Genomic DNA, 12,453 nt, shown 5'->3' on the forward strand with positions numbered 1-12,453 from the left:
CTTCACCAACTTGGATTTGGTTCTCTCGCGAAAATCGCGAGTTGCAGAGATGAGAACCATGAAAAGCAAGATCCCGAATAAGAAAACAGAAACCGAGGAAGAGGAAACCACAAGAGTGAAGACTAGTAGAGTCTCGTCTTTTGTCATTCTTTGCTCCTTTTTCACTCAATGATTCCTTCGAATTTGCCGACCAAAAATTCTATATGTCTATTCTATCTATGATATTTCTATATATATAGAATATGATATCTAATATGACATCCGATTTGTCAAAGGGATTGGATTGGTGACTTACCCATTCAGTGACTTTGGCACTGGACGTTCCAAAAACGGGTACTATCGGATCGGGTGAATTAGAGAATAGACAGAGGTCCGTTGGCATTTCAGCCTTTCTTCTCCTTTCAGGGCCTATCCGAAAGAGAATCCAGTACCTCTTGGTCCTGAATATCAGAATAGGACGAACGAACCGGCCTCCGCGGATATCTTTGCTTCGGAACAAAACCCTGCAATCAAATAGATTGTCCCAAGGGCGCCATATTCTAGGAGCCCAAGTTATGCTATTGAAAATTCGTTCCTCTAGCAGTTCCGGTTTGAGCATTCCGTTCCCTTTTTCAAACTCCACTTCTTTTCATATAGCAATCCCTGATCAAAGAGAGAACAATATCCATTTCAAAACATTTCTAACAGATTCCTTAGTTCGGACCGACGAAGTAATGTCACTCGACTATTATCAACCTGACTGCAATCTTTTTCTGTCGGTAAGGATTGCACCAGAGCACCTTCTACTTCTAATAGGCCATGAACTATAGATAGAGAAGAATCATTCTGAGCGAGTACATAAGAAGCGATCCACTTTTTTTCATCGGTTCCAGGGGAAGACCAAAGATCTTGCGCGGCAGGTCCGCCAGAAAAACTCAAAAGAGAAAGAAGTCTCGTTAATCTCTTCATGCTCGTTCCAAGTTCGAAGTACCTTTTGGCCAAAGAAAAACCCGCTTCCTGACACGATTGCCTCTTTATCTTTATATAGATAGATTCTATGGGGTTATTACTTAGTAAGTCTATTTTGTACAAGAGCCCCTCCTATCTGATAGAAAAGGGTCCCATGATCCCGAGCCGATCTTACCTTGGCTCGCAAACCCCAAGTTTGTCTATGAAGAGCTAATCTAATTGTATTTTTTTCTAGAATGGATTTCTTATGTGGAATACTAATGGATAGGGCTTCGTTGCTAAGTGCTACAAGATCTAGTGCACTGGAACTCGTGGTTATGGACCCGAATCCTTTAGTATGGAACATTGTCTTTTCCAAGTAAAAACCCCTAGTATATGAAAGAATGAAAAGGTGCTTTCGTTCTTGTGGAATAAGAAGCCCTCGTACCTTAATGAAAGGAAAATCGTAATTTTTCGTTAGGTATTTGACCAAATAGGATCGTCCAGTTCCTACAGAACCTATCACTAAAATACCCGATAGGGCTAAGCGGAACGAAAAGGGTTTTCCATGAGATGGTAAATGAAAACGATTAGTCCCACACGAGGTTTGGGAATAAGTGATTGTCTGATAATGAGCAAGGAATATACGTCTTTCTGCTAAAGAGGATCTATTAAACTCATAATTCATTAGATCCTTGTTATCAATGCCAACTAGGTATCATAAGTAAATGGATCCCGGTTGTTCAATCCTTTGATAACCAAGGTCATTCTTTGCTAAAGAGAAATGATCACTATGAGTCAGACTCAATAGAATTGGATCCATTCCAAATAGCGAGAATTAGGATTCTTGATCCCTCTCAATCTCTCTTTCAATTCGAGGATCCAGAGAGGTGTTTTCATAGTCATCTCCGAATATTTGCCATCTCGGAATATTTTCGATTTCATTTTTCTATGATATGTCTTTCTATATGAAAATTGGTTATTTACGATGTACGATGATCCCTGTTAAGCATCCATGGCTGAATGGTTAAAGCGCCCAACTCATAATTGGTAAATTTGCGGGTTCAATTCCTGCTGGATGCACACGAACGGGAACATTCCATAAGTCTATTGGAACTGGCTCTCTATCCATGGAATCTCATCCATCATCCATACATAACGAATTGGTATGGTATATTCATACCATAACATAAGAACAATAAGAACTCGAATTCTTATCGATACTGGAACTCAGAGCATAGGAGGGAAAGTCGATTTATGGATGGAATCAAATACGCAGTATTTACAGAAAAAAGTCTTCGTTTATTGGGAAAGAATCAATATACTTTTAATGTCGAATCGGGATTCACTAAGACAGAAATAAAGCATTGGGTCGAACTCTTCTTTGGTGTTAAGGTGGTAGCTGTGAATAGCCATCGACTACCTGGAAAAGGTAGAAGAATAGGACCTATTCTGGGCCATACAATGCATTACAGACGTATGATCATTACCCTTCAACCGGGTTATTCTATTCCACTTCTAGATAGAGAAAAAAACTAAAGGAGAATACTTAATAATACGGCGAAACATTTATACAAAACACCTATCCCGAGCACACGCAAGGGAACCGTAGACAGGCAAGTGAAATCCAATCCACGAAATAATTTGATCCATGGACGGCACCGTTGTGGTAAAGGTCGTAATTCCAGAGGAATCATTACCGCAAGGCATAGAGGGGGAGGTCATAAGCGCCTATACCGTAAAATAGATTTTCGACGGAATCAAAAAGACATATCTGGTAGAATCGTAACCATAGAATACGACCCTAATCGAAATGCATACATTTGTCTCATACACTATGGGGATGGTGAGAAGAGATATATTTTACATCCCAGAGGGGCTATAATTGGAGATACTATTGTTTCTGGTACAAAAGTTCCTATATCAATGGGAAATGCCCTACCTTTGAGTGCGGTTTGAACTATTGATTTACGTAATTGGAAGTAACCAATTAGGTTTACGACGAAACCTAGAAATCGATCACTGATCCAATTTGACTACCTCTACGGGATAGACCTCAACAGAAAACTGTTGAGTAACGGCAGCAAGTGATTGAGTTCAGTAGTTCCTCATAGAAAATTATTGGCTCTAGAGATATGGTAATATGGAGAAGACAAAATTGTTTGAAGCACGCACAGAACCGGAAGCGCCCCTTGTTTCAAAGAGAGGAGGACGGGTTATTCACATTTAATTTGATGGTCAGAGGCAAATTGAAAGCTAAGCAGTGGTAATTAAGACCCCCGGGGGAAAATAGGGATGTCTCCTACGTTACCCATAATATGTGGAAGTATCGACGTAATTTCATAGAGTCATTCGATCTGAATGCTACATGAAGAACATAAGCCAGATGACGGAACGCAGAGACCTAGGATGTAGAAGATCATAACATGAGCGATTCGGCAGATTTGGATTCCTTTCCTATATATCCACTCATGTGGTACTTCATCATATGATTCATATAAGATCCATCTGTCTAGAGATCGTCATATACATCTAGAAAGCCGTATGCTTTGGAAGAAGCTTGTACAGTTTGGGAAGGGGTTTTTTGAGAGAAAAGAAGAATCTACTTCAACCGATATGCCCTTAGGCACGGCCATGCATAACATAGAAATCACACGTGGAAGGGGTGGGCAATTAGCTAGAGCAGCAGGTGCTGTAGCGAAACTCATTGCAAAAGAGGGTAAATCGGCCACTTTAAGATTACCATCTGGGGAGGTCCGTTTAGTATCCCAAAACTGCTTAGCAACAGTCGGACAAGTGGGTAATGTTGGGGTGAACCAAAAAAGTTTGGGTAGAGCCGGATCTAAGTGTTGGCTAGGTAAACGCCCCGTAGTAAGAGGGGTAGTTATGAACCCTGTGGACCACCCCCATGGGGGCGGTGAAGGGAAAGCTCCCATTGGTAGAAAAAAACCCACAACCCCTTGGGGTTATCCTGCGCTTGGAAGAAGAACTAGGAAAAGGAAAAAATATAGCGATAGTTTTATTCTTCGTCGCCGTAAGTAAATACGTAACTAGGAATATGGAAAATTGCATTTTTGGAATTTGCAATAATGCGATGGGCGAACGACGGGAATTGAACCCGCGCATGGTGGATTCACAATCCACTGCCTTGATCCACTTGGCTACATCCGCCCCTTATCCAGCTAAAGGATTTTTTTCTTTTTTCCATTGATCATTATTCTATTTATTCTGACCTCCGTACTTCGATCGAGATATTGGACATAGAATGCCACTCTTTAAAAAGGAAAAAAGGAGTAATCAGCTGTGACACGAAAAAAAACGAATCCTTTTGTAGCTCATCATTTATTGGCAAAGATAGAAAAGGTCAATATGAAGGAGGAGAAAGAAACAATAGTAACGTGGTCCCGGGCATCTAGCATTCTACCCACAATGGTTGGCCATACAATCGCGATTCATAATGGAAAGGAACATATACCTATTTACATAACAAATCCTATGGTAGGTCGCAAATTGGGGGAATTCGTGCCTACTCGGCATTTCACGAGTTATGAAAATGCAAGAAAGGATACTAAATCTCGTCGTTAACTGAATTCTGAATAGAAAGATTAAGAAGAAAAAAAGATTCAAAATAAAGTAAAGGTAGGCGGGGAATAACCTTATTTATGACAAGTTTCAAACTAGTAAAGTATATCCCTAGGATAAAGAAGAAGAAAAGTGGGCTAAGGAAACTCGCAAGGAAAGTTCCAACCGATCGTCTACTTAAGTTCGAGAGAGTTTTCAAAGCACAAAAACGTATCCCTATGTCTGTTTTCAAAGCACAAAGAGTTCTTGACGAGATTCGCTGGCGTTACTACGAGGAAACTGTTATGATACTGAACCTCATGCCCTATCGAGCATCTTATCCCATCTTAAAGTTGGTTTATTCGGCAGCCGCAAATGCTACTCATTATAGGGATTTCGACAAAGCGAATTTATTTATTACTAAAGCCGAAGTCAGTAGGAGTACTATTATGAAGAAATTCAGACCTCGAGCTCGAGGACGTAGTTTCCCCATAAAAAAAAGCATGTGTCATATAACAATTGTACTAAATATAGTAAAGAAATCTAAATAACCTTTAGATCCATCTAAGATTTCGATTCCCAGTAAAAAAAATATAGAATAGAAAAATATGGGACAAAAAATAAATCCACTCGGTTTCAGACTTGGTACAACCCAAAAACACCATTCCTTTTGGTTCGCACAACCAAAAAATTATTCTGAAGGTCTACAGGAAGATAAAAAAATAAGGGATTGTATCAAGAACTATATACAAAAGAATAGGAAAAAGGGCTCGAATAGAAAAATAGAATCAGACTCAAGTTCCGAAGTAATTACACATAATAGAAAAATGGACTCAGGTTCAAGTTCCGAAGTAATTACACATATAGAAATCCAAAAAGAAATCGATACGATCCACGTCATAATCCATATTGGATTCCCAAATTTATTAAAGAAAAAAGGAGCAATCGAAGAATTAGAGAAAGATCTACAAAAGGAAATTAACTCTGTAAACCAGAGATTTAATATTTCTATCGAAAAAGTTAAAGAACCTTATAGACAGCCTAACATTCTTGCAGAATATATAGCTTTCCAATTAAAAAATAGAGTTTCATTCCGAAAGGCAATGAAAAAAGCCATTGAATTAACTAAAAAAGCAGATATAAGGGGAGTAAAAGTAAAAATTGCGGGTCGTCTCGGAGGAAAAGAAATTGCACGCGCCGAATCTATTAAAAAGGGTAGACTTCCCCTCCAAACAATTCGCGCTAAAATTGATTATTGCTGCTATCCAATTCGGACTATCTATGGAGTATTAGGTGTAAAAATTTGGATATTCGTAGACGAAGAATAAGTAATCTTGTCTTCGGATTCTGTCCATTGATAGAATAAAAAATGACAAGAGACTTTTTTCCTGAAATCCCTGCAAAAGAAGAAATTATACCTCTTTCTATAAGATTTAATGAAAATTGATAAATCATTTAATATAATTGCTATGCTTAGTGTGTGACTCGTTATTTTTTTCTTTTTTTTAAGAAAAAAACTTAGTAATTATAGAAAATTAACTAATAACCAACCTATTGCTTCGTATTGTCGAGATCCTAACTAAGAAACAGTCACTATATGAATAAATACCTCTATCATAACATAAATGAGTAGATGTGTCATATAGTTGTAGCAACTGCAATTTTTTCTCTAAAAAAGAAAAGGGATTCTAGGTTGTGAAGCAAAACTAAAGGGATGTGGATAAAGGGAGGGATGATAGAAAGAAGGAAGAGGAAATAAATAAGATATAGGATTCCACTATGTATGGTCTATGAATTACATCATAAAAGGCAATGTGATAAAGCATCAATATAATAAAAATAATAGAGAATTAAAAATTGTAACTTGAAACAAGAACTACAAATTTAAAGCAATAATAAAGAGCCGCCCGGGTTAATAAAACTGAGAAAATTAACTCGGAAAGAAATTTTTTGGAAGCTCCGTTGCGGGATTCAGACCTAACCATTCAAGGAGAAGCAGTGGGAACGACAGAACCTATGATTCCATAGGATTTTATTGAAAAGAATCCTAACACTTCATTGGGTGGGATGGCGGAACAAACCAAAAAAATTGTCTTATTTGGTAAGTTTATAAATTAACAAATAAGACAGGAAAGAGTAAATATTCGCCCGCGAAATTCTTATTGAATTAGAATACTTTACCGCGATTCAATAAGAGTAAAAATAAGGATTTTTTTAAGAAGGATTACATTATCTATAAATATAGAATTTAGATAAATATACACACACATCTGGATATATTCTAGATCTTCTTTTTTGACTATATATTATATTTTTCTGTTTTAACAAATTCAATATAAAAAAAACCGAACTTTTTCTATTATCTATTAATGTGTATCTATCCGTACCGTAATATTTTGGAATATTATGAATTAGAGAAATTTACATGCTTTCTGATTCCATTCGCGAGGAGCTGGATGAGAAGAAACTCTCATGTCCAGTTTTGCAGTAGAGATGGAACTAAGAAAGAGAACCATCGACTATAACCCCAAAAGAACCAGATTTCGCAAACAACATAGAGGAAGAATGAAAGGAAAATCCTGCCGAGGCAATCGTATTTGTTTTGGTAGATATGCTCTTCAAGCACTTGAACCCGCTTGGATCACGGCGAGACAGATAGAAGCAGGACGAAGAGCAATAACACGATATGCACGTCGTGGTGGAAAAATATGGGTACGTATATTTCCCGACAAACCGGTTACACTAAGACCCACGGAAACACGTATGGGCTCGGGAAAGGGGTCCCCCGAATATTGGGTATCCGTTGTTAAACCTGGTCGTATACTTTATGAAATGGGGGGAGTATCTGAAACTGTAGCTAGAGCAGCTATCTCCATAGCTGCCAGTAAAATGCCCATACGAAGTCAATTTATTCGATTAGAGATATAGAACCCTAAAAGGGGTATGGAAGATAAAAAAAAATGCTCGGTTTTTCTTTCTGGAAAGACAATATTTCTTTCATCCTTTTGCATTGAAATAACAAATTGAAATCAAAATAATATGATTCAACCTCAGACCCTTTTAAATGTAGCAGATAATAGTGGAGCTCGAAAATTGATGTGTATTCGAGTCATAGGAGCTGCTGGTAATCAGCGATATGCTCGTATTGGTGATGTTATTGTTGCTGTAATCAAAGACGCATTGCCCCAAATGCCTCTAGAAAGATCCGAAGTAATTCGAGCTGTAATTGTACGTACATGTAAAGAGTTCAAATGCGAAGACGGTATAATAATCCGCTATGATGACAATGCTGCGGTTATAATTGATCAAAAAGGCAATCCAAAAGGAACTCGAGTTTTTGGCGCGATTGCCGAGGAATTGAGAGAATTGAATTTTACCAAAATAGTTTCATTAGCTCCTGAAGTATTATAAATACTAGTAGGCGAAATTGAGACCAAAGAATTAATTTAGTAGATTGTGTTTTACGTATATGTTTTAAAATCCAAAATGAAAAAAAAAAAAAGAAAACATGTTGATTATAGAAAAATTAGGAGGAACCTAGAATTAGAGTCTTATGGGCAAGGACACTATTGCTGATTTACTAACCTCTATAAGAAATGCGGACATGAATAAAAAAGGAACAGTTCGAGTAGTATCTACAAATATTACCGAAAACATTGTTAAAATACTTCTACGAGAGGGTTTTATTGAAAGTGTTCGGAAACATCAGGAACGTAACAGATATTTCTTGGTTTCAACTTTGCGACATCAAAAGAGAAAGACTATAAAAGGAATATATAGAACAAGAACCTTTTTAAAGCGTATCAGCCGACCCGGCTTACGAATTTATACCAACTATCAAGGAATTCCTAAAGTTTTGGGTGGAATGGGAATTGCTATTCTTTCTACTTCTCGAGGAATAATGACAGATCGAGAAGCTCGACTAAACAGAATTGGGGGAGAAGTCTTATGTTATATATGGTAATCGCCCCGCCTATAGTGCTCGAATTCTATCTCGCCCTTCCTATTTTTAAAATAAAAATAGAAAAATAGGAGAAAAAAAATATGACAGAAAAAAAAAATAGGAGAGAAAAAAAAAACCCGAGAGAAGCAAAAGTAACTTTCGAAGGTTTAGTTACGGAAGCCCTACCCAATGGAATGTTCCGCGTTCGGCTAGAGAATGACACCATCATCCTAGGCTATATTTCAGGAAAGATACGGTCTAGTTCTATACGAATACTGATGGGGGATAGGGTCAAAATTGAAGTAAGTCGTTATGATTCAAGCAAGGGACGTATAATTTATAGACTTCCCCATAAGGATTCGAAGCGTATCGAAGACTCGAAGGATAGCGAAGATTTGAAGGATAGCGAAGATTTGAAGGATACCAAAGATTCAAAGGATTAGGTTTTTCTTTTTTTTTCTAGGGTAATAAATTCTAAGTTCTAAAATTCAAGCGAAGAGACTTATTTTTTCCAAAAGATTAGATTCATAGTTTAAAAAAGGATACGGAAATATGAAAATAAGAGCTTCCGTTCGTAAAATTTGTACAAAATGTCGACTGATTCGTAGGCGTGGACGAATTAGAGTCATTTGCTCTAATCCGAAGCATAAACAAAGACAGGGGTAATCTTTCGAAAAAGAACTTTACTTTCTAAAAAGTAAAAAAAAGTACCCGCGGAAATGTTCCAATTCCAAATAAAATAATTTCATTTAAAATAATTAAAGTAAAGGGTTTATTTTACCCTGAAACGGATATCTTTGTATCTTTTTTTCTTTTTTTTATTTCTAACTCATATTTATGAGATAATAAAATATGGCAAAAGCTATACCAAAAATTGGTTCACGTAAGAAAGTGCGTATTGGTTTACGTAGGAATGCACGTTTTAGTTTACGGAAGAGTGCACGTAGAATAACAAAAGGGGTTATTCATGTTCAAGCTAGTTTCAACAATACCATTATAACTGTTACAGACCCACAAGGTCGGGTGGTTTTTTGGTCCTCGGCCGGTACTTGTGGATTCAAAAGCTCAAGAAAAGCATCACCCTATGCTGGTCAAAGAACAGCAGTAGATGCTATTCGTACAGTAGGTTTGCAACGAGCAGAAGTTATGGTAAAGGGCGCTGGTAGTGGAAGAGATGCCGCATTACGAGCCATTGCTAAAAGTGGTGTGCGATTAAGTTGTATACGCGATGTAACACCTATGCCGCATAATGGATGTCGACCGCCTAAAAAAAGACGTCTGTAAAAGAATTAACCCGCTTTCAACTTTCATTTCAAGAGAAATAAACGATTCAATGATAAAATAATAATACTAGTCTATTATGGTTCGAGAGGAGGTAGCAGGATCCACTCAAACACTACAGTGGAAGTGTGTTGAATCAAGAGTAGATAGTAAGCGCCTTTATTATGGTCGTTTCATTCTGTCCCCGCTTAGAAAAGGTCAAGCGGACACCGTCGTATTGCCTTGCGAAGAGCTTTACTTGGAGAAATAGAAGGAACATGTATCACACGTGCAAAATTTGGGAGCGTGCCGCACGAGTATTCTACAATAGCAGGTATTGAAGAATCCGTACAAGAAATTTTACTAAATTTGAAAGAAATTGTATTGAGAAGTAATCTCTATGGAGTTAGAGACGCATCCATTTGCGTCAAAGGTCCTAGATACATAACTGCTCAAGATATCATCTTACCGCCTTCCGTAGAAATCGTTGATACGGCACAACCTATAGCTAACTTGACAGAGCCCATTGATTTCTGTATTGATTTACAGATCAAGAGAGATCGTGGATATCAGACAGAACTCAGAAAGAACTATCAAGATGGAAGTTATCCTATAGATGCTGTATCCATGCCTGTTCGAAATGTGAATTATAGTATTTTTTCTTGTGGGAATGGAAATGAAAAACACGAGATACTTTTTCTAGAAATATGGACTAATGGAAGTTTAACCCCTAAGGAAGCACTTTATGAGGCTTCTCGTAATTTGATTGATTTATTTCTTCCTTTTCTACACGCGGAGGAAGAGGGCGCTAGTTTCGAAGAAAATAAAAACAGGTTTACTCCACCCCTTTTTACTTTTCAAAAAAGATTAACTAATCTAAAGAAAAACAAAAAAGGAATTCCATTGAATTGTATTTTTATTGATCAATTAGAATTGACTTCTAGAACGTATAATTGTCTAAAAAGGGCCAATATACATACACTATTGGACCTTTTGAGTAAGACTGAAGAAGATCTTCTGAGAATTGACAGTTTTCGTATGGAAGATAGAAAACATATATGGGACACTCTAGAGAAGCATCTCCCAATTGATTTACTTAAGAATAAACTCTCGTTTTAAATCCATTGCAATTTTTTTTCTTCTTCTTTTTCGAGTTAGAATAAAAAGAAAACAATTTAGCATCTTTGGTACAATCTATATTTTCGCGAAATGGATCATAATAAAATGGATTTTAGGTATCTAGGGAAGATTCACTTGGAAGTAACTATTTCCTAGATACCTATGGTACTTCACGGTTGAATGAATCAAAAAATATCTAAAAAAGACCTAAAGTTAATGATTTATCAATGGGTAATGTTGCTCCAATACCTAACCAAAGAGCTACTACAGTACCGATTAAAAAAACGGTCGTAGCTACTGGGCGGCGAAATGGATTTTGGAATTTATTGACATTCTCTAGAAAAGGTACTGTCAATAAGCCTGTTGGCACAGAAACCATTAAAAGAACGCCCAATAACTTATTGGGTACCGTACGGAGTATTTGAAACACGGGAAAGAAGTACCACTCGGGTAATATTTCCAGAGGAGTTGCAAACGGATCTGCCGGTTCACCAATCATTGATGGCTCGAGAACCGCTAAACCTACATTACATGCAATAGTACCTAGAATTACTACTGGAAAAATATATAAAAGATCGTTGGGCCATGCGGGTTCCCCGTAATAATTATGTCCCATCCCTTTAGCTAATTTAGCTCTTAATACAGGATCATTTAAGTCTGGTTTCTTTGTTATTGGGATAGGTGAACTCTTTAGGATCCATCCCCCAAAGGAACCGGACATGAGAATTTATCATCATCCGGCTCGAGCAAGAGTGAAAGAAATAAGACCGCGGAAGATCCTTAATAGAATTAAGGTTTATAATGACTCAATGACTCTAGGCAAGAAAAGCTTTATCAGATTCTCTTTTCCGAAGTTGCACCTACAACTACTCATTGAAAATAATCCTATTCTTATGGGTAAATGCTCAATATCCAAGTGGGCTTACAAATTTGATCATGATCAATTGCTTTGTGGATTGTCTCATGTCTCTTGATTAGTTGGTATTTATCCCCTCAATATCGCAAGTTTCTTACCTCCAAACAAAATATTTACTTGTTACTAATAAAAAATCAAAAAGTTTAGCCTACATTCTTCCTTAGATCCCTTCTTTTACTCCGATAGTATTGCGGATCACAATCGATGCAAAGAAAATGAATGCATTTCCATACTATAATAAAAAGGTAAGTGTAATAAATAGAGAACTGGATCATGTCACATGACTTATTCCATTTCTACTCTATGGGATCTTACGGAGCCTGTTCATGGATGACATGGTTGCGGTATGATCATAGAAGATATTCTCCTCAAGTGAACCAGCCTATCCTTCCTAGGTAGGGGACTTACATGTTGATTGGATGCGGAGACACCTTTGGTTGTGAATTCTAATGTGGCAGATCCAATTCTTTATCTGCATGGCCAAATCAATAATTCAAGTCACACACACTCCCATAATCCGCCTTTTTTCTTTCGTAAAATTAACTTCAACTATTTGTATTGTATAAAAATACTTTGGAGTTGAAGAGAAGTATCCAAATGACATGTGTTATTTTACAATAACCCATGCTTGTAGCAATGAAATACCAAAACCTACCCGATATGATATATGATAATTATAATTCTCTATGATATGCCTTCCCTATAAAGGACCCGAAATACCTTGCTT

The sequence above is a fragment of the Triticum urartu genome, unplaced genomic scaffold (genome assembly GCF_056163025.1).
Source record: "Triticum urartu cultivar PI428250 unplaced genomic scaffold, HENAU_Tu73 scaffold2, whole genome shotgun sequence".
Classification (NCBI taxonomy): Eukaryota; Viridiplantae; Streptophyta; class Magnoliopsida; order Poales; family Poaceae; genus Triticum; species Triticum urartu.